Source organism: Protopterus annectens, chromosome 4.part0 (assembly GCF_019279795.1).
Source record: "Protopterus annectens isolate FY-2018-M chromosome 4.part0, PAN1.0, whole genome shotgun sequence".
Taxonomy (NCBI): domain Eukaryota; kingdom Metazoa; phylum Chordata; order Ceratodontiformes; family Protopteridae; genus Protopterus; species Protopterus annectens.
This window is the reverse complement of record NC_056733.1, coordinates 786,476,203-786,498,427: the sequence shown is the minus strand read 5'-3', so window position 1 is coordinate 786,498,427 and position 22,225 is coordinate 786,476,203.

Genomic DNA, 22,225 nt, shown 5'->3' with positions numbered 1-22,225 from the left:
TGTGCATCATCTACTGTGCTTAGGGAGCTTCACCACTTCATACCCCTTTAAAATAGAAAAAAAATCAGCAGGTAGTATGTTCATCAAGAACATTCACAGTGCATTTAAGAAGCAGACAACACCAAAGTTTGATGTGTCCCACAGCAGCATACTGCAGAGAGGTCTGGTAGGTAATTGTTGCAGTAGCTTGTTTTATTTATTTAAAGTTTGTAACTTGTTTTATTTATTTAAAGTTTGCTTATGCAGATAGAGCACTGATTACAAGTTAGAAATTTTAGTCTTAACCCAAAAATGCAAAAACAATCACAACATGTTTAGTGTGAGATACAAATAGTATGGTGAAAGTACACATTAATCAACCAACAAAAATGCAAAGAGTATAGGGAAATGTAATATACATTATTTGCAATAAATCGAGACAGATGTCACTGGAAAATGAGGTGTCTGTATCATACATTGTGATAATTACTGCTGAGTGTTGTCTAAGTATGAATAATAAGATAGCTGAATGGAGTGAAGGATGTTAGAGTCTGTGTGTAGTTAAAAGCAGAAGTTATGTTGCACCAAAGATTACATGAGTGAGATGTGTAGGTTGGTGTAATGGAGGACGCAATATAATATAGCAATAACCCACGCCTGGGTGTGGGTAATGTTGGATTTACCCACGGTTGGTGTGGTTTGGTCACGAGGGCGAAGCCCAAGTGGCCAACCAAAGACAGCCGTGGGTAAATCCAGCATTACCCACACCCAGAAGTGGGTTATTGCTATTATACAATGACATTATTTAAGAAAAAAAATAATTACTTTTATTAAATAATGGCGTTGTATAATGTCTCCTTGCTGCCCTTCTGCAGCTGTCTGGTACTCTGTGGCAGTGATGATGTACTGCGCATGCATATGCCTACGCAGTACATCAGAGCTGTGGGCAAAAGCAATGGAGAAAGCAAGATCTCCGGTGCTTTTTACAAACTGTCTTGCTATGTTAAAGAGGTTTAACATAGTGAGACAGCTTTAAAAAGAAGCAACGGAAAATCTCTATTGCTTTTTTTTAAAGCTGTCTCGCTATGTTAAACCCCTTTAACATAGCGAGACAGTTTTGAGAAAAGCAATAGAGAAAGCAAGTTCTCCATTGCTTTTTACAAAGTGTCTCACTATGTTAAAGGAGTTTAACATAGCGAGACAGCTTTAAAAAAAGCAACGGAGAATCTCCGTTGCTTTTTTAAAGCTGTCTCGCTATGTTAAACCCATTTAACATAGTGAGATACCTTTAAAAAAAGCAACGGAGATAGGAAGATCTCCGTTACTTTTTTTAAAGCTGTCTCGCTATGTTAAACTCATTTAACATAGGAAGACAGGTTGTAAAAAGCAACGAAGGTCTTGCGTTCTCCGTTGCTGTAAAAAAAAAAAAAAGAGTTATACTAATGGAAAAAGTCCGGGCGACCGGACCTTTTTCCATTACTATAACTTTGATTTACAATGTGCACGCTGACCAATCAGCATGCACGTTTTGGAATATTAATGGGGGGGGGTCATTGTATAATAGACGTTACTAGCTGGAGTAAAAGATAATGATGAAGCTCAGGTTTGGTAATGTGGCTGGATGAGAGTCTATGACATTTGGCTGATGACAGAATGTGAGCTTTTAGTTGAGTCCAAAATTTAGGCTAAGATAAGGTGTTTTTTTTTATTTTTGGGGCAAAACATTCCCAGAGTTTTGGTCCTAGTGTAGAGAAACAGTGATCTGTGTAATGAAGTTGATATATATATATATATTATATATATATATATATATATATATTATATATATATATATATATATATACATTTTTTTTTTGGGGGGGGGTGCAGTGCCTGGACAGAGTGGTTGCATTTTTGAGACTGTAACAGGAAGGTTCTCTAATTAGTTTGGCTGCTAGGGGAGAGAAGGTCTGGGTGACAAGGGGTTTGAATAATTGGGATCCTTGGAGAAGGTCAACCCTTTGATGAACAGGAAGATTGTTTTTTCTTTTTTCGGTTTGTTTTATTGTAGTGTCCATTTTTAGGGGATTAGGTAATAAATCTGCATATTTTTTTGGCAGTTATTTGAATGTGTATGGAGTTTGTTTTTGACAGTAAAGCTATGAAGGGGAGATTGTATTCAAACTGAAGAGCTGAATATGTCTGCCTATTGCTGTTCTGGAATATTTAGTAAGAAAGAGGAACATTTTAAATACCCAGAATAAGAGTTAACCTTTTTCCTTATGTAGTTGAGATTGTGGTAAAAGTTAAGAGAGATAATGAACCAAATGCTAAGGTATTTAAAGGAGGTAATGTTTTCAATGAAGGCATTATTGTGGTCATAGATAAACAATGACTGTTTGTGCTTTTTTAAGTTTCTGTTTGATGCCAAAAAATCATAGTTATGGCTTTGTTGCTGCTGAGAAAGAGACTTTTGTTTGTGAGCTAGGTGATTAGGGCTAGGAAATCTTTATGCAGATCTTTCTTGAGGGTGGGTACTGAATTATTTTTGTAAAATAATGCCATGTCATCAGCATAGAGCAGGAGGGGAGATAAGGTATGTCAAGGGGGAGTTTTTTTAAAGCTTGAGAAGAGTAAAGTAGCAATTATAGTACCTTTGTGGTACTCCTTTTTTGAAGGCTGATTGATTGAGGTATGAATTTTGACTAAGAAGTAACAATTGGCAAGGTTGTATTGAAATGAAGGTAAGGAACTGTGACTAGTTTTATTAGGTGATAGAGGAGGATGTTGTAGTCAATGAGGTCAAAGGCTGTTGTAAGTGTGATAAATATGGCTAGTGAGTTGCTGCAGTGTGCTGTATTATGGTGTAGGTAATTGTTGCATTATACTGTAGTATGATGTAAAAGATTGCGACAGTATTTCTTAGCATGGTGCAGGCAATTGCCATAGTATACTGTAGTATGTTGTAAAAGATTGTTGCAGTATTCCTCAATGTAGTGCAGGAAATTGCTATATTATACAGTAATATGAAATAAAAGATTGTGATAATATTTGTTAGAATGGTGCAGGAGATCAGACCTCTCAACCTCTTAGTGTAAGTACTCTGGACAAAGCCTAAAATAATGGGGGGGGGGGGCAAAGGCCCAAAAATATGGACAGAGTTTAAATACTGCTCTTATAAATTTAGAAAGATGATAGAATAACAGCATTTGTGTTATCATGATTTTCTGAGTCTGAGAGTCAAATGTATGTAATTTATTTAACGAACCCCAACAAGCTTAACTTTGATATGATGGTAATAAAACAAAAAACACAAAACACCACAAAAACATCAAATAAACCAGGAAACAATGAAGTTTTAGTGCTCAAAACAGTTTAATAACACTATCTTCAGAAGAAGTCTTTTAGACGATAGCATTATTAAACTGTTTTGAAAGTTTTGTCGTTTCATTGGTTTATTGTAAATTTATTTAATGACTTTACTCCTCAGTGATTTGCCAGCAAACCACAATGTTTATGAGGAATAGACCAAAACTATGAGACAAAAATCTGGACATTCTGTGAAACTCTGCACAGTCGATAGGTATGGAGGGGATTGCTGCAGTATACTGCAGTGTGGTATAATGGATTCTTAAAGTATTCCTCAATGTGGCACAGGGAATTGCTGCAGTGTACTGTAGTGTGATGTAAAGGATTGTTAAAGTATTCCTCAACGTGGTGCAGGGGATTGCTAAATTATACAGTAATATGACATAGAAGAATGTGATAATATTTCTTAGCATGGTGCAGGGGATTGCTGCAGTGTATTGTAGTGTGGTGTAAAGGATTGTTAAAGTATTCCTCAACATGGTGCAGAGGATTGCAAAATTATACAGTAATATGACATAGAAGAATGTGATAGTATTTCTTAGCATGGTGCAGGGTATTGCTGCAGTGTACTGTAGTGTGGTGTAAAGGATTGTTAAAGTATTCATCAACGTGGTGCAGGGGATTGCTGCAGTGTACTGTAGTGTGGTATAAACGATTGTTAAAGTATTATTCAACGTGGTGCAGGGGATTACTAAATTATACAGTAATATGACATAGAAGAATTGTTTTGCGGGGGGGATTTCTTAGCATGGTGCAGGGGATTGCTGCAGTTTACTGTAGTATGGTGTAAAGGATTGTTAAAGTATTCCTGAACATGGTGCAGGGGATTGCTGCAGTGTACTGTAGTGTGATGTAAAGGATTGTTAAAGTAGTCCTCAACGTGGTGCAGGGGATTGCTAAATTATACAGTAATATGGCATAGAAGAATGTGATAATATTTCTTAGCATGGTGCAGGGGATTGCTGCAGTATATTGTAGTGTGGTGTAAAGGATTGTTAAAGTATTCCTCAACATGGTGCAGAGGATTGCAAAATTATACAGTAATATGACATAGAAGAATGTGATAGTATTTCTTAGCATGGTGCGGGGTATTGCTGCAGTGTACTGTAGTGTGGTGTAAAGGATTGTTAAAGTATTCATCAATGTGGTGCAGGGGATTGCTGCAGTGTACTGTAGTGTGGTATAAAGGATTGTTAAAGTATTATTCAACGTGGTGCAGGGGATTACTAAATTATACAGTAATATGACATAGAAGAATGTGATAGTATATCTTAGCATGGTGCAGGGGATTGCTGCAGTGTACTGTAGTGTGGTGTAAACAATTGTTAAAGTAGTCCTCAACATGGTGCAAAGGATTGCAAAATTATACAGTAATATGACATAGAAGAATGTGATAGTATTTCTTAGCATGGTGCAGGGGATTGCTGCAGTGTACTCTAGTGTGGTGTAAAGGATTTTTAAAGTATTCCTGAACATGGTGCAGGGAATTGCTGCAGTGTACTGCAGTGTGGTGTAAAGGATTGTTAAAGTATTCCTCAACATGGTGCAGGGAATTGCTAAATTATACAGTAATATGACATAGAAGAATGTGATAGTATTTCTTAGCATGGTGCAGGAGATTGCTGCAGTGTACTGTAGTGTGGTGTAAAGGATTGTTAAAGTATTCCTGAACATGGTGAAGGGGATTGCTGCAGTGTACTGTAGTGTGGTGTAAAGGATTGTTAAAGTATTCCTGAACATGGTGCAGGGAATTGCTTCAGTGTACTGCAGTGTGGTGTAAAGGATTGTTAAAGTATTCCTCAACATGGTGCAGGGGATTGCTAAATTATACAGTAATATGACACAGAAGAATGTGATAGTATTTCTTAGCATGGTGCAGAAGATTGCTGCAGTGTACTGTAGTGTGGTGTAAAGGATTGTTAAAGTATTCCTCAACATGGTGCAGGGGATTGCTGCAGTGTACTGTATTGTGGTGTAAAGGATTGTTAAAGTATTCATCAACGTGGTGCAGGGGATTGCTGCAGTGTACTGTAGTGTGGTATAAAGGATTGTTAAAGTATTATTCAACGTGGTGCAGGGGATTGCTAAATTATTCAGTAATATGACATAGAAGAATGTGATAGTATTTCTTAGCATGGTGCAGGGGATTGCTGCAGTGTACTGTAGTGTGGTGTAAAAGATTGTTAAAGTATTCCTGAACATGGTGCAGGGGGTTGCTGCAGTGTATTGTAGTGTGGTATAAAGGATTGTTGCAGTATTCCTGAACATGGTGCAGGGAATTGCTGCAGTGTACTGCAGTGTGGTGTAAAGGATTGTTAAAGTATTCCTCAACATGGTGCAGGGGATTGCTGCAGTGTACTGTAGTGTGGTGTAAAGAATTGTTGCAGTATTCCTCAGTGTGGTGCAGGGGATTGCTAAATTACACAGTAGTATTTAATATAGAAGAATGCAATAGTATTTCTTAGCATGGTGCAGGGGATTGCTGTAGAATACTGTAGTGTAGTGTAAAGGATTGTTAAAGTATTCCTCAATGTGATGCAGGGGATTGCTGCAGAGTACTATAGAGTGGGGCAGCAGTGCTTTGATCATAACAAGCTATGCTGCACATTTATTTTTTTTTTGCCTCTGATATTTGCTCAGTCCCAAATCAGATCATGCACCATCCCATTTGACTTTTACTACTTATCTTAGAAAAAAATAGATGGCACCTATACTAAGTTAACCTCTCATAGACTAAAAAAATGGAGTAAATCCTCTTCCCTACATCTAGTACAGTGAAGTCCCAGGATGATGCCACAGACCAGCCATTAATTAATGTATCAGGGACATTGAGATATATGAATGCACAGAGCTTGCTTACTCCCCATGTCCCAGTGGATGTTCTCTGTCCCTCCGTCAATTGGCAGGTGTCGGCACATTGAAGATTGTTGTGCAGTGGTATCTCTCACCTTCTCTCTCTGAAGGAGGACAGAATGGTTTGATATCTGGACCGTGTGTCCTTCAGCTTGGTGTCACATTGCTGAGACTCATTGTTTTCCCTGTTATAAGCATTGCTGCTGGTGGCCTGATATGGCCTATCTTCTATCTGCATCATTGTCAGAGCTACACTAGGCATACTGTAGCTTATGTCCAGGCTGTGAATGTTTATGCCCCAGAATGTAACTTGTGATGGTTACAGGATGGTTGAGAACCAAAGTGAGCTCTTTCTACAGTTTTGCATTTCCTTCCAAAATGAAACTGACAGACGGATGATCTCAAAATGTTGATATTTTCCTCATGCCATTTGTATAATATGTGCCTTCATATTCTGTTTTACTTATTTTTTATTTATTTAACAAACAATCATGTACTAGCTAATGAAGTGGAATAATCGTTCCTTACTTTAAGCCACAAGGGCATTGACAACATAGTTGAACTGGAAGAATATAATTTGAGTACATTGTAATACATGTACATAGGTAAACGGAGCTGAACTATAAATTTGCTTATCCTTGTAATAAGCAGACACTGGGTTACAGTAATCACTAGTTTCAGCACCTGAGCAAGAAATCAAGTTTAGACACTCTTAAATATATTCAAAAGTAAAATGAAAACATCTAAGGATTCACATACATATCTTTCTGTGCTGCATCTTCCAGGTAAATATTGCACAATGATAGATCCACGCTATCTTTGATGATCTTAGGTTTTGCTTTCCCCAGCTCACATCAGTGCCTAATTATCCCCCTCAGGCTTGTTGAGTATCACACAGTTTAAATGCTAAAGCCTATAGCAATAAGCGCCCAAAATTTTCATCTGGAACCTGGCTAGCTTCTTCCGTCTGCATGTATACAGTCTTCTTAATTAATAGGTATGTTCTGTATAAGGGTGACAGTGGTCTCACCTTTGATAACCACATCGCCACAACAGTCAGGAAATCCTTATGTGGCACACCTCATCACTAAGGGCTTTTCATCCAGAAAAAAGGAGGTCATTGTCCCACTGTACTCATCCCTCATTAGACGCATTATAGAATACAACACCCCATTTAGTATGTACCCCTCAAGACATCTGCAACAACTGGAAAGGCCACAGAAATACCTCACTAAAAGAATCACAGGTCTAAAGCAGATGCCCTACGCTGACCACCTTAAAAAGCTCCAGCTATACTCTGTTACATATCGTCTACTCAGAGGCGATCTCTGCTTAACATACAAGGCCATGTCAAACCCAGAGCTGTTGGACATGCTACACTTAAAGAAATCCCAATCCCTCAAAGCCACACACTCCAGGGATCTAAACCTTGTCATTACAATAAACAAAACATGCTGGAGGGATAGGTTCCTGACCCAGAGACTCCCCAGACTCTGGAATAGATTGCCCATACATGTCAAGCATAGTGCCTCTTTGGCCCTCTTCAAAAGGAACCTTGATGATTGGCTGGGAGAAAGGAAATTCACCCCGGGATCATGTCAGTCTCCCTGCTAGACAGGTGTCCAGGGAAGTAAATAGTGTGGGAAGAAATAGCCAGGGAATTGTTATGGCTAGGCTTGTATAGGCCCTAAGGCTGATAGCCTAGTACCAACCTATGAACCTATAAACCTATAAAGTAAAATAACATCACTAACATTGCATATTTATTGAAGGCATCACTGCAAATTTTGATCTGGGTCTGCCCATGTTGTTTTCTCTCTGGAACCCTACGTTTGTTTTATAGACTGAGCCCTCATTTCCAGTCTGACTCACAGCCTCGTAATGTTTCTGTATCATATCCCTACAGTGTGGCTTCTGTACCAGTGAATTCCTCTGACCCTGAATAAATTTGTTAACTCCGCCTTCTTATGAACTCAGGGGTTGGTAAACGGGCTGTTACATGAGAAAATAAGAAGCTAGTGTGTTCACATGCTACTGGTTCTATGTAGCAAGGAATGTAATAAACATTTTCCTCATCATCATGGAATGTTCCAGAAATCTATTTACATTTCACATGCAGACTTGTTAATAGAACACGTGCTTCTATATTGCTATCCTAACTAAACTTATATATATTCATCATCTTCTGTTAATACTGTCATTTCTTCTAAATTGATATTATCAGAATCAGAATCAGAATCACATTTATTGACCAAGTATGCACACATACAAGGAATTTGACTCCGGTTTCAGTGACTCTCCAAGTATGAATTATATAAATGACATACATACAACTATTAAGAACAAAACAAATGACATATATGCAACTATTAAGAGCAAGACAAAAAAGTAAATATATATATATATACATACAAGGTACAAAGTGCAACTCAGTGCAAGAAATACTGAAACTCTGAAAGAAACAAGTATTAACAATTTGTAAACAATACTGCAGAGTCCTCGATGGCTTGGGAAGAAGAATACCCCAACCTAATAAGCTAAGTTAACTGTTTATGAACTTGATGTCCTGTGGAAAAACATCTGTTCTTGTATCTGCTTGTTTTAGTGAGTATTAATCTATAACGCCTGGCGGATGGTAATTGTTCAAAAAAATTGTGGCCTGGATGTGAAGGGTCGGTGATGATCTTCCCTGCCCTATTCATGACTCTGGAATACAGGTCCTGCAAGGAGAGCAAACGAGCACCAAGGATATTTTCGTCAGACCTGACTATTCAATGTAACCTATTTTTGTCATGATTAGACAGAGATCCAAACCACACGTTTATGACTGAGCTGAGAACAGACTCAATGACTGCTGTATAGAACTGAATCTACAGTTCCTATGGGAGGTTGAACTTCTTCAGCTGTCACATTAAGTACATTTGCTGTTCTGTTTTTTTTTTTTATGATGGTCTCCCACTTCAATTCCAGGGGGATTATAGATCCTAAAACCTGAAGGATTCCACGACTGACACAGCAGTATTAAATATAAAGAGGGGGGATAATATTGAAGTATCACTCCTAAAGTCCACTGTCATCTCTACAGTTTTAAGAGTGTTCAGTTCCAGATTATTCTGACTACACCAAAGGGTCAGCTGCTCAACCTCCCATCTGTATGCAGACATCACCTTTCCTGATGAGCCTGATGATAGTTGTATCTTACTTAATTAACTCATTAATTACTAACAAAGTAAGTGCACATAAACATTTTTTTCATTTTATTCATGACCTTGGAGACTTACAAAATATAATACAAAACACAAAATGTCTAAGGAGAAAGACATATTACACAAGTGAAAAAAGCAAAATCACTCAACAGTACCTATCATTCTAAGCAGTATGTCAATCAAACCAAAGTTAATTATAAGGGATAAACCTAACAGAAAAAAATAATTACAGGCATGTCTTCATAACAGAGTTGGTGCAGATTGCATTTTATTAACCTGTGCCATTGTATTACATTACCTGCCTGGATATGTGATTGAACTCCATCCAGCAAAATACAGAATTACTTGCCTGCCTGTAACAGCATATCAGCATTAGCAGATCTGTAATCAGAAGGAACAGTGAAAGGGAGCAGCAAATACACAGGTTATGTTATAGGATCCTGCACCTAAAAATGCAACATCTGAATAACCAAAAGCTCACAAACTAATGATCATGTTACATTGATATGCACTAAATTATTCAAGGTGTTCTTTTTTTTTAAGTAATGTTTATTTTTTGTTGGAATAACTTGGAAATAGGATACATGTATCTATGGAAATGCTAGTGTTCCCTTTGTTTAGCTGTATTGCAATCTCAAAATGGAAATCTTGAAGTCTGTGCGGTGTAGGTAGAGAAAGAGTTCCCCCCAAGTTGTGGATGAAATGGCAAACTTTCTCTTAAAGGGTGATTTTTGTTTTAAACATTTAAGGATTTTGCATTTACAGGTACCATGTCATGGACTGAATACTGACCCATCCATTCAAGATACTCATAAATATATCCAGATATACTGAAAATAACTCCTTGACTAGGGCAACAGCAAAAAGATGTTTGGGAAGCTCAGAAGGCTCTGGGTTCTATTCCCATACCAGGTACTTGGATTCATGTTACAATACTAATACTGCATTCCTGAGAAACCAGTCTTTGGATGAGCCAGAAAACAAATGTTCTAGCTGCTTAAGTCACTGGATGCTTAGGTCGATCCTGTATCACTTGTCCAAAAGAAGAGCAGAGGACCATGTTGTGGCCAAATTTCCACACATGCATAAATAACACCTTGCTCTCTCCTGAAGATAGACAGCAGGCCTGATGAGACTACCCTGACCAGCACAAGTAAGTGAACAAATAAATAGCTACTTTCAAGAGACCGGTTGCCTGGCAAACAAAATAATAATTTTCCAAGAGTTAAAGTGTTATGTGCTGAGCATTACAGCCTCTATAGTGTGTCATCCAAAAGTACATTTTTTTTCATATGTGTTTTTAATTTCAGCATAGTACAGCTGTAATTTGATTCCTATTTAAAACAACATCAGTAATTTAATTTACCTGAGCTTTTTCTTCTGCTGTTTTTGATATATGTTTCACCTTTCGCAGTATACAATTTTAATTGATATGTAAAACAACAGCAATGTATATTATTAATTAAAAGTAATGGATTGATGACTTCCATTTTATTGCAGTTTGCTCCTAATCCTGTATATATGTTTATAACAACCCCCTTTATACCACTTGAAATCAGTACTGAAATTTTAGACAGCCAAAAGTCATTAAAAATGTTATTTCATATTACCTCTGAATCACATGAAATTATTCCCAGAATTACCTACCTTATTTACATACTTAAACACCATCACGGGGGTCCTTACACAGTTAATTTAACTTTACATATATTACTGCTCCTTCTGCCTGCATTTCCGCTTCATTATCTAGAAAGCTTTTTTCTCCTTTAATGGTATTGTATTCTTTTTGTACTATTGTTGTTTTTATTATTTCAGGCGCTTTGTTCTTTATTGATTGGCATTAGCCACGCTAATTTATGTGATTGCTGCTAAAGATAGAGAGAAAAGCCTTTTATCAAGTTTTTTATTAGCGATGTCACAGTGGACCTGATTTTACAATGTGGATACACAGCTTACGTTAGGTACTTTATCTGCTGGAAAAATTTATTGTCCACCACTCACCATAGTCAACAGTTTCTATTTTGTGGTAGTTTGTACCTAAGCTTTGGTACAAATCTTATAAAAAGGGGTCACTCATGGATTTAGAGGTAAAGAAGAAGAAAGTTGGTATAGTTGACAGTGATCAATAAAAAAGAACTGTAGTAGGCTGCTTGGAGAATTTGGCACTTTTAAAATTGTAAACACTAGAGGCTTTGATGGAAGGCATCACCTGACAGTATTGCTATGTCAGTGTTTCTTACAGCTAAAGACGCTTAACTCCAGATCAAGCCAGTATGTCTTTGAATGCTCAGTGTTCACAGAAAACAATAAAGACAGGTTTAATACAGCGCCAAAAGCGGATGTACATATGCTATCTTGGCACCTTGGCACTAAATATTTGATGATCTGATCAAAAGTGTCATAGAAAAAAAAACTTCCCCATGTTTATAGTTTTTATGGATAACCATGGCTAACATAAAAAAATATGATCACACACACACACACACACACACACACACACACACACTCTGCGCGCACGTGTGTGTGCGTGCGTGTGTGTGCGTGCGTGCGTGCGTGTGTGTGTGTGTGTGTGTGTGTGTGTGTGTGTGTGTGTGTGCAAGCATATAATTTGAACAGTGCAGGGAAGATATGTAGAACAAGTTTGATACTGATAATGAATATATCCATGTATGTATTTTATAACATATGCTTAGTTCTGTAAGAAACAAGTGACAACATTAAAACACAAGTACATACATACAAACCACACACACACACACACACACACACACACACACACACACACACACACACACACACACACACATGCCGTGCGTGTGTGTGTGTGTGTGTGTGTGTGTGTGTGTGTGTGTGTGTGTGTGTGTGTGTGTGTGTGTGTGTGTGTGTGTGTGTGTGTGTGTGTGTGTGTGTGTGTGTGTGTGTGTGTGTGTGTGTGTGTGTGTGTGTGTGAGTGTGTGTGCAAGCATATAATTTGAACAGTGCAGGGAAGATATGTAGAACAAGTTTAATACTGATAATGAATATATCCATGTATGTATTTTATAACATATGCTTAGTTCTGTAAGAAACAAGTGACAACATTAAAACCCTGGTCTTAATTACCAGTAATCTAGCGCCATGTTAAATTAATCTAGTATGGATTAAATTGCAAGTAGTTTGTCTGATGTTATACAACAAGAATGGGTTATAATGAGGAAAACTTGGCATCAGCTTTACTACTGAAATAAGCATTTTTGCTTCTAGATGGAATACATGACAAGAGTAAATCAACATTAAGAATGGACAAATAAAGTGATTTCAAGAGATAAACTATTCAGAAATCTAAACCACAGCAACATATAAGTGGCAATCAACAGTTTGATGCAAACTTTGCTTATATATTTTCTCACTATTTTAAGATCATTTAACAAAACATCAATAATTCTCTTCTGACTTGGTAGTTGAACAAGTAAGCATTCAGGGCAGTAAGGCAGGTGCAGGTAGGTGCAGGGAGAAGCTCTAAAACTCTTGAAGGCCCTGCACAGGTAGTTTGTGTGCTATACCAGAGTACTGTATATGTATAAAATGTGCATACACAAGATGGAATGGAACATTCAGTGATCAGGAAAAAAATAAACTGCTGGTGCTTCCACTTTGGATTGTGTTTTGTGTTTTGGGTTTGACTACCTCTACTTGGTACCTTTGTGTGCTGCATTGGATTGAGTAGTCAGGGTTACAATATCACAGGAGAACAAGACATCAGCCATGACATAGTAAAATAACAAGGTTGGCATAATGGTTAAGTTGTTTACCTTACAGACACAAGGTGCAGGGTTTGATTCTCACATGGGGTAATTGGCTAGATTTGAAATTTCCCCCAAAGGTAATTAGCCTAGTACTAATTATTAACATGGGCAGTCATCACTAACTGCAATCTTGGGTATTGACTAGCATTTCTAGGGTATTACATTGACTAGCGTGTCTATGGTATTACATTGGAATGAAACAACTAGGTTTACAATGACCTCTAGGTCGACAGCCTAGTGATCTCCTATGAGTAATACATACATGTGAGGGTCAACTAGGGAGAAACTGATGAGGAACCTGAGGAATGAAATGAGGGTTTATTCTGAATGTAGCGATGGGGACTGGCTTTGGCTGAACAGGGTTTACTTATAGTGATTTTAGGGTGCATAAGTACCCATCATATCTTTCATACATGTGTCTAACAACCCCCCAAACAATCTTTGTTTTTTTTTCCTTCTCAGAAGGATATATGATCCCTCCCGCAGTAATGATCTGGGGTACCATGTCCCTCATACTAATTATAACAGCCTTCAGCTTGCCAGACACTTGTAAAGTGCCTAAACAGTCAACCGTCAACAGTCATAGGGTAAGTATTGGTATTTCAAATGGATTCTGGGATTAATGCAACACAAATGTACCAACTACAAGTGAGTGTGGGAAAAGAGCCAGGAGACAGATGATATGCCATCGCTGTCACTAGGTGTAGTGCATACTGGAGCACATTGTACCAGTAATTTTTGTTTAACCTAGCAGACTGTATCATAACTCAAGAAATTCATCAAGACATGAATGCTATTTAAGACAGAGCCTTTTCCTGCTTTGGGCTTAAATTTTGGAAATTTTTCCCTGTCAGGGTTTAGGAAGCCTTAGACACTGAACATTTTAAAAATAATCTATTAGCAATTAAGAAACACTTCCAGTGTCCGTGTTTTTTAGGATATGTATAGAATTCCTTTGGTTCTTTACTTCACATTGCTGTTAACATGGCCTAGAGAGAAGGCACAGGCACTTACTGCAGACAGTGCAGATCATTAATGGTGGATCATAGTTGCCTTGTCCATCCAACACAGTGTCCACTTTCATGGCAGTGTGGTAAATGGTTAGTTAATGTCTTATGTCTGCACTCTAACACAGCTATTACATGGGCTTATGACTGCATTATTTCAGTGTAAATATCTATAACAGACCTGCTAAAATACTCCAGCAACTATTACCTACCTATCTTCTCTTTAACATTTCCATAACAGCTTTTTAGTGATCGTTCGAGTCCTAATGTTTGGAAACTTACCTACCATAAATAACTGATTTTGTTTGTTGATGAACGCTATTACTTTTTTGCAGTTTTAGCCTTGATCATGGTAATCAAAATCTTTTCTAGTTAATAAACAAATAAAGCCACCAGACCTTTTCTAATGGCATATTTTACATGCTTGTGTGTGTTTTTCATTAATTTCCCATTGCATTTAGAATTTGTCTGCAGCTGACTGAGCAATAACCTTGATACTTTTATATTTATAAAAAATGTTTTAGATGATTTTTTATTTACAGGTTTATTAAATATCACACATTTTGGTTTTCTTGATGTTATTTCAATTAAATATCCATCACAGACCACAGATCACATCATGGTACTTCAGGAATTAATGAAATTATAAACATTTCCATACTTGATCTAGTTGTTAGCTGGCTGTCCTTATCTTTCTTTTTTTTTTGTTTTTGAAATTTCATGGTCTTGTGGAAAGAGAAAGAATGTGCCATCTTTCTGAGAAAGAAGATTTTTGCCTTATTTTAGCACTTAATAACAAAATTAATATTATCTATCCAAATAAATATATTCACACAGTTATTGCATACATTATCTGCTACTATTATATTCAAGTAAATTAATGTTCCAATGTTTGCACTTTATTTACATTATTATTATTATTGTTGTTATTATTATTATTATTATGAAGATAATTTTGTATTAAAATATGCTTTCAGCAGTTATAACTGATAATATGTGCAAAACATTCTCATAGGCAGCAGTTGTAACTTAATTTCTGTTAATTAAAGACAGCATATAATGAATATAGATCCTGTTTCATTGAGAAATTTTTGTAACTTGTGATGAATGGAACACACACACACAAGCTGGCCTCTCTGTCCTTTCCCCTCACCATGCACTGAATGCAGTCAAAGGTCAAACTGGCCAGAGGCACTTCAATTACCATAGCAACAGAGACTTAATCAAACAATCCTAAGATTCCAGGTTTGTGGGAACAGGCAAAGATCTGAAGGAAATGGAATCAATCAATCAATCAAAGAGTCGCACAAAGAAAATTCCAAGATATAGGGCACTGCCTCCCTTTCAGTAATTACTTTATCTTTAAAAGGTGCAGTGGTATGCATGCTCTCTCTCTCTCTCTCTCTCTCTCTCTTGAGCTGTGTGCTAATAGCTTTGTTTAAAAAAAAATTAAGCCTGAAGATTTTAGTTTGTCAGATATCCTACTTGGGTGTGTAGAATGTTTTTTTTCTACCCTCTCGAGTCTGCCACCCATGTCAGAAATTCAGATAAGCAGATGACAATGTGTTGACCCTAAATGGAATTTTTTTCTTCCGATGTTTAATGTTAATTATCCTAACTTTATTGCATGTTTGGTTTAAATCAATAGCTTCCAACCTTTGAACATTTAACAGCTGGGTCAGGCCTAGTCAAGGCCTTTGAGGCCCTTCCTCTCTCATTTTTTCTCTCTCTCTGTAAGTTAGGCATTGCCATTCAAATTAAACAGCAGCAGACAAACAGATTGAAACCATAGATCACCTAGCAGAAGAAGACACTTTGATCTACTAAAATGTATGCCCTAACTCTGGCTCCTGAATCTATTAGGGTAACTAAACTGCCCCCACCAACACACACATACACAAACACATACACATGTACTACATTGGTCAACTAGTTGGCATAAAGATGTCTAGTCATTTCAAATATAAGATTAGGGACTGGATAAACAAAAGTAGGCAAGAATACCGGACAAAGCAAGTATCTTGGTACTATGGGAGGGGCTGCTTTTAACGTGGTACCTTGAGAAATCCATGGAGACTTCTCAGACATCAGCAGCTGCCGAAGGAGGCAAAAATCTTACTCCAGAAAGTGTTGGGGGTCAGGATCCATATACTGAGCTGCATGAAAATTCAAGTCATGCTGCAAAGAGAAGTGAAGGATAACAGCCCCTCCTCTGCAGTTATCCAGTGTGCTTCCTTACAATTCAGGCTTACAGTTATAGCTGAAAAAAGTCACTCCAACTATGCATTAGCTGAAAAAGAAAATGAGTGTCGAAAATGATTCTTATGGGAGAGCAGTCCCTTCTTCCTCCAGTCATCACTCTGTGTCTATCATCCTTTATCCACTCCCTTTATTTTAAGGGAACCAGTTGAAGTATAATATCGTTTGGAAGCAGGTCTGACGTAGAGTTCACTATTAAAAGGCAGTAAATGTGATATTTTAGACATTTTTTGTAAGCTAAAGTGTCATCAGATTGTTATATTTTCCAAGCACATGTACTTGTTGTATGGTTTCTTGAAATTGCTATTTTTTCCAGATGTATATCTAGTACTTTCATGCGACAGAACAGTGTGAACGAAAACCTTACAACAGTGTATAACAAAACATAGTTGTTCATTTTCTTGAAAATACAGCATAATACCTATCAATTTCTTGAGTAAACAGACCTTTTTTAATAAATATCAATAAGCAAGAGATCTTTGTCCCTAACAGTTTTAAACCTTAACTCCAGTTTTTGAGACATGAAGTTCAGACAGCATGTGTCCCATATTCGTTGTTTTATACCTTTGCAGTATGCAACCATATGTTATGGGTGTCGATCATTTCTGGTGTAGAATGTTATTGTCGATCAACAATTCTGCCTTGACTTGTTGAACTAATTGATTTATTTTAATTCATCCAACCAAGCAGGTAGGCCATGACCAGAGGCCTCATTTCTAAGAGTAAAGTGGATTTAAAGGAGGTTAAAAGCATGCCCAAGGTTACACAATCTTCAAATCTAGTCATGAACTTAAACCCATCTCTTCAGTTTTCTAGCCCACCAAAGCTTTCATCTGTCCATGATTTCACACAGTGTCCCTGATTTTGCCTGATATTTTGGTCTGTTGCTCAAAAAAATGTGTTTTTCTAGAAAATCATTGAGGATTGTAGTCACGAAATCCTAATATGTATCTGAATTTCAGACTTCAATCTTTTTATAAATAGCAACATTTTATTTATTTCCAGATTTTCATTTTTATATCCTGTGCAATCCCCTAGATTTCATATCCTTGAGAACATGCATGTTAATGCTAATCCTGTTTTATTTTAGCAATTGTCTAACTATGTTAAGGGTAATAATTTAAATCTGTCCCATATTTTGGATTATTGTCCCTCATTTCTTTGGTTTTGTTCCCGATTCTTATACTAAAAGGTTGAGATAAATGCAGCCAGCCCTTCATCTTCATCACTGTATCATGTGATTAATAAGATGGGTAAGGTGAAGGCAAACCATAATGGAAAATATAGTTACAGGAGGTTCTGCATAAAATGAATAGCAATGTTTTTAAACATTTACTCAGCAAGGAAATATATGGTTTAACATTTCATATTCAGAGCAGAAAGTATGAATCAGACATTTCTGCCCTGGGGTACTGGTATGCCAGTATTGCCTGTCAAGCGTGTTTCTTGGCTTAATTCTCTTGCTGACATTAGTTAGGGCTAGCATTTTTGTTGCCCACAAGGGGAATTATTTTCTCTAAGATGCATCCCTTGTAGGTGGGTATGTGGTATTGTCAGTACTCCCTGTCATGCAGATCATCTGCTTAGATGCCACTTCCTGTGTCCAGTCTCCCTTATCATAGCATGTACATGCATGTAGACTGGAAAGCATAGTTTTGTGTATGTATGTATATATATATATATATATATATATATATATATATATATATATATATATATATACATATATACATATTCACACACACACACACACACACACACACACACACACACACACACACACACATATATATATATATATATATATATATATATATATATATATATATATATACAGCACTGTTAAATATGTAAAACATGCTACTGGTACAGTGCAGACAAAATAATATGTGCACAATTTCATAACTGTTAGTTATCCAGCCTTGTTTCATGAAAAACACGGTTACAATAAACTCTCATGGGGATTGGTATCTGCCGGATAAATGTAGTTTCTGATTGTTTGAGAGTTATTATTAAAAATAGGCCTGACTAATACTGTACCCTATACTATTTGTTTGGTTTGACTTGTTCTCAAGTTGGGGAAAGAGGGTATTTATTCCTATCTTCCTTTTTAAAACTCTAAAACTCTAAAAACATAAGGTATGTTTCTGCGGGGGGAAAGCAGAAAGTGCAACACATGAAAATTGTACTATATTTCTTTGATTTTTATTTTTGCTGGTTCCTCGAGAGTGCTGGTTGCTTGAATTACGGCTAACTGAGAGTTTACTGTATTAGTATTTGGGCTTATGCTCTAGTCAGCTCTAGCAGACAGTCAAACAAATACCTTTTTGTTGTTTGGTCCCATACATGGGATGTCTTATTTACGTAACTACTTACCTATTGTTGTAACCATTTGTTCCCTAGATATCCCCAATGGACTCACCAAAGGTGTCCCCTTTTCATGAAAGACCTAACAGCAAATTATGTGACTTGTTGAAGGTTACTGTGAGTTCATATGGTAACTGATAGTTTTTAAACCTAGATCTCCAGCAAACCAGCCCAGTGCAATAGATGCTGTGACAACCAAAGCAAATCAGATATTCTGTATGATGCAATCAAAGGAAGTCAAAGTATCGAGTGGAAAATGATTAAATCTTAAAGACACACTAGGATCATGCCTTCTGCTAGGAATCACCTGCAAATAAAAATGTATTTATTTATTTTATTTTACATTTGTTAACCGGGCTGATCCAACTGGATATATTTTCCATTTTCAGCAGAGGCCCGGGGAGAAAAGTTTATAATCTACAAATATAAGAGAGAAAAAAAAAAGAAGTGAAGTGACTTCTAATGGACTTGTATCACAAAAAAAAGATAAAGTGTGAGTGTGTGTGGGGTGGGGGGAGTGAGATTCTATCTCAGGTGTCTGAATTTGTAGTAAAGAATTCTAATTATTTAAAAGTGTATGTACTCTGATACCTGCCCTATACTCCTCATTATTTTTGATAAAGTGCATGGTACCGCTATACAAAAGGCTGAAATGTGAAAGTCACAGTTCTGAGCATGGAGTGAAGTGAATAGTTTTGAAAATATATTTTTGAATTAATTTTCTGTGGTGGGCTTTGTCTCCCACACCCCTCAGGCCTTAGAGCTAATTATTTTTACCCCTCAGTTTGCTTCATCTTGGCTATAAGAAGAAAAATTAACCTCCTACCACCCTGTTCACTAATACTGAGCTTAGTGCTGAGATTTTTACAATTATACCATTTGTATTAGTATGTATTCTTATTTGATATGTGGGTGTTTGGGGGGGGTGACCTTTAGCTCATGCTATCGGATAAGGCCAACTAGCGAAAGGCTGACTCTCTGAACTGTTACAATGAGTTGAGCTCATACAGCTGTGTGGGTAGAGATAACCTAGTACACAAATAAGGGGGCCCTAAACATGGGTCTCTAGTCTTTGGTTCAGTCCCGTGATACAAAGTACTTTAGGAACTTGCATGCCTCCACTGATGAGTATGTCCAGTGAGGCTGTCATCTTGCATACCCACCCTTTCCTCCTCACATTCCTGCACAGTCAGCTGTTGCCCCTTTTTAGACAACACTACACATTTCAGAGGTAATCAAACTGTCCTACTGACCAGACCATGCCTCCCAGCCTCTTAACACAAGAAATCTGGATAAAGCCTAAAATAATGGGGGACAAAGAAACAAAAATAGGGACAGATATTAAAGATTGCTCTTATAGACTTAGAATGTTGCTAGAATAATACCATTTGTGTCAGCATGCATTTTTCTAAAGGATATGAAGTTTGAAACTCAAATTATTTATTAACTTCAATCCTCAGTGTTTTGCCAGAAAAACACACATTTTATGAGGAACAGACCAAAAATATGAGGCAAAAATCTGGACATTCTGCTAAAATCTGGACAGTTGAGAAATATGGACCAGACGTTACTACTGCAGCAGGTACATGAACTGCCTTCTGACATCATTGTGCGGTTGATGGTTTGTACAACTTTGCTGTGGCTGTGCTGCTCCTATCAGCCTTGTCTGGCAGGCTGAACTCCAGTCATGAAGTCACTTTCAAGCATACATACATACAAATATTTTAAGCATGGGCATTAATGCCCTTCTAGCTTGCCAATATACCAGAACACTTGCTCCCATAATAAGTATCCAAGCTGTTCTTAATAATATCTAAACTAATACTTGCTGTAATGTAATTTGGTAGTCTGTCCATGCATCAGTTATTCTGTCAGAGAACCAATTAGTACACTTCTCATTCCTAAAGAATCTTTTACATAGGTTATCCAAAGATTCTCTAGTACTTTTTGATAACCCCAAACATCCCTAAATGCCATATATACCTGAATAAGAGGCACTATACAAGTTCAGATATTTTAGTCTTTCATAATAACTTAAATTTTCACATCTGTGGATGACCTTAGTATATTTCCGTTGTACTCTTGCCTGTTTACTTATGATTCTTTCTTATAGAGTTTCCGTGTTGTTATTCCTAGTTAAATTTGGGTCTAATATAACTAACAAACAATGGCTTCATTATTTTTGATTTCCTAGACTTTATTAATCTTTTTATACAACCTATAGTTCTATAACTATCATTAACCGATTGGTTGATATAATTAGAAAAACTCATAGCTGAATCTACCCATATACCCAGGTCCTTATATGAGTCTACAGTTTCAATCACTGTGTGCTGTATTAAATATTCACCTTTCAATTTATGCCTCCCAAAACTTGTATGCTTAGTTTTTGATATATTTATCAGCATATTATTCTCCTGTACCCAAATGATCAATTTAGTCAAGTTATTTTGTAGACATGCCTTCTCTGTAACACATGTAATCAGTTTACCCAATTTCAGTCATGATAGAAAGCATGCTTTTCAGGATCACAATGTCTAAGCAACTGTCAACACCACTCTTGGTCAAAACACCACCCCCTTAAACCAGAATAGAACCATCTTGTTCTAAAAGCTTGGGATGAAATTCCTTAAGGCAATTTTTCACTTCTTATCTTGCCATTCGGTAATGTCTACTGTAGTGTTAGTATATGTATCTGTACCACATGACTGACAGTGACTTTTATCTTGAACTCATAATGAATTACTATTATATGCAGTGATAAGGCATTCCCCATCATTCAGTGACAGAGTGTCTTTGCACTACTCTGGACCTTTTCGGTCCGTACATCCTCTTTAAATAAACACTCCTAATATGATCAACACGGTCAACAGTTATAATAAATAAGTAAACATCTTCCCACTGTGTTTTGACCACTAAGCTCCCCAAGTCTGTCACCTTTCCTCTCTTGAGATGTCATATCTCTGTTTCTTGTGCTGTTCTATTGGGCAGCCAAACGCCCTTATAGCTGTCCATTTCCATGGCTGCTCCCAAGTTCAGAACTCCTTAGATGAAGAACATCACATGGTTTTATTGTCACATTCACTGCTTTATTTATATATGCATTGAGCTCCTCTGCTGGTAAGCAGTTCCTATCAGAATGGAAATTATCCTCTTCACACTGAGCCAGAAAGGCGAGAATCAATCACCCTGCCTCTAATTACTGTTAAACAGCTGTATTCCCTACCACAACCAAGATGCATCAAGAATTATTCATCTTTAAGCATACTGCTGAGACAAACATAAAATCTATCTAATGGAAGGCCAGCAAACAAATAAGTATTACTTAGTTGTTGCAGGGAGTGATGGTGCATCTGCTCCTTCATCTCCCTTCCCTTCCATAATCCCCTGATTCCATCTGTTGCTCTGCATTAGTCCACCT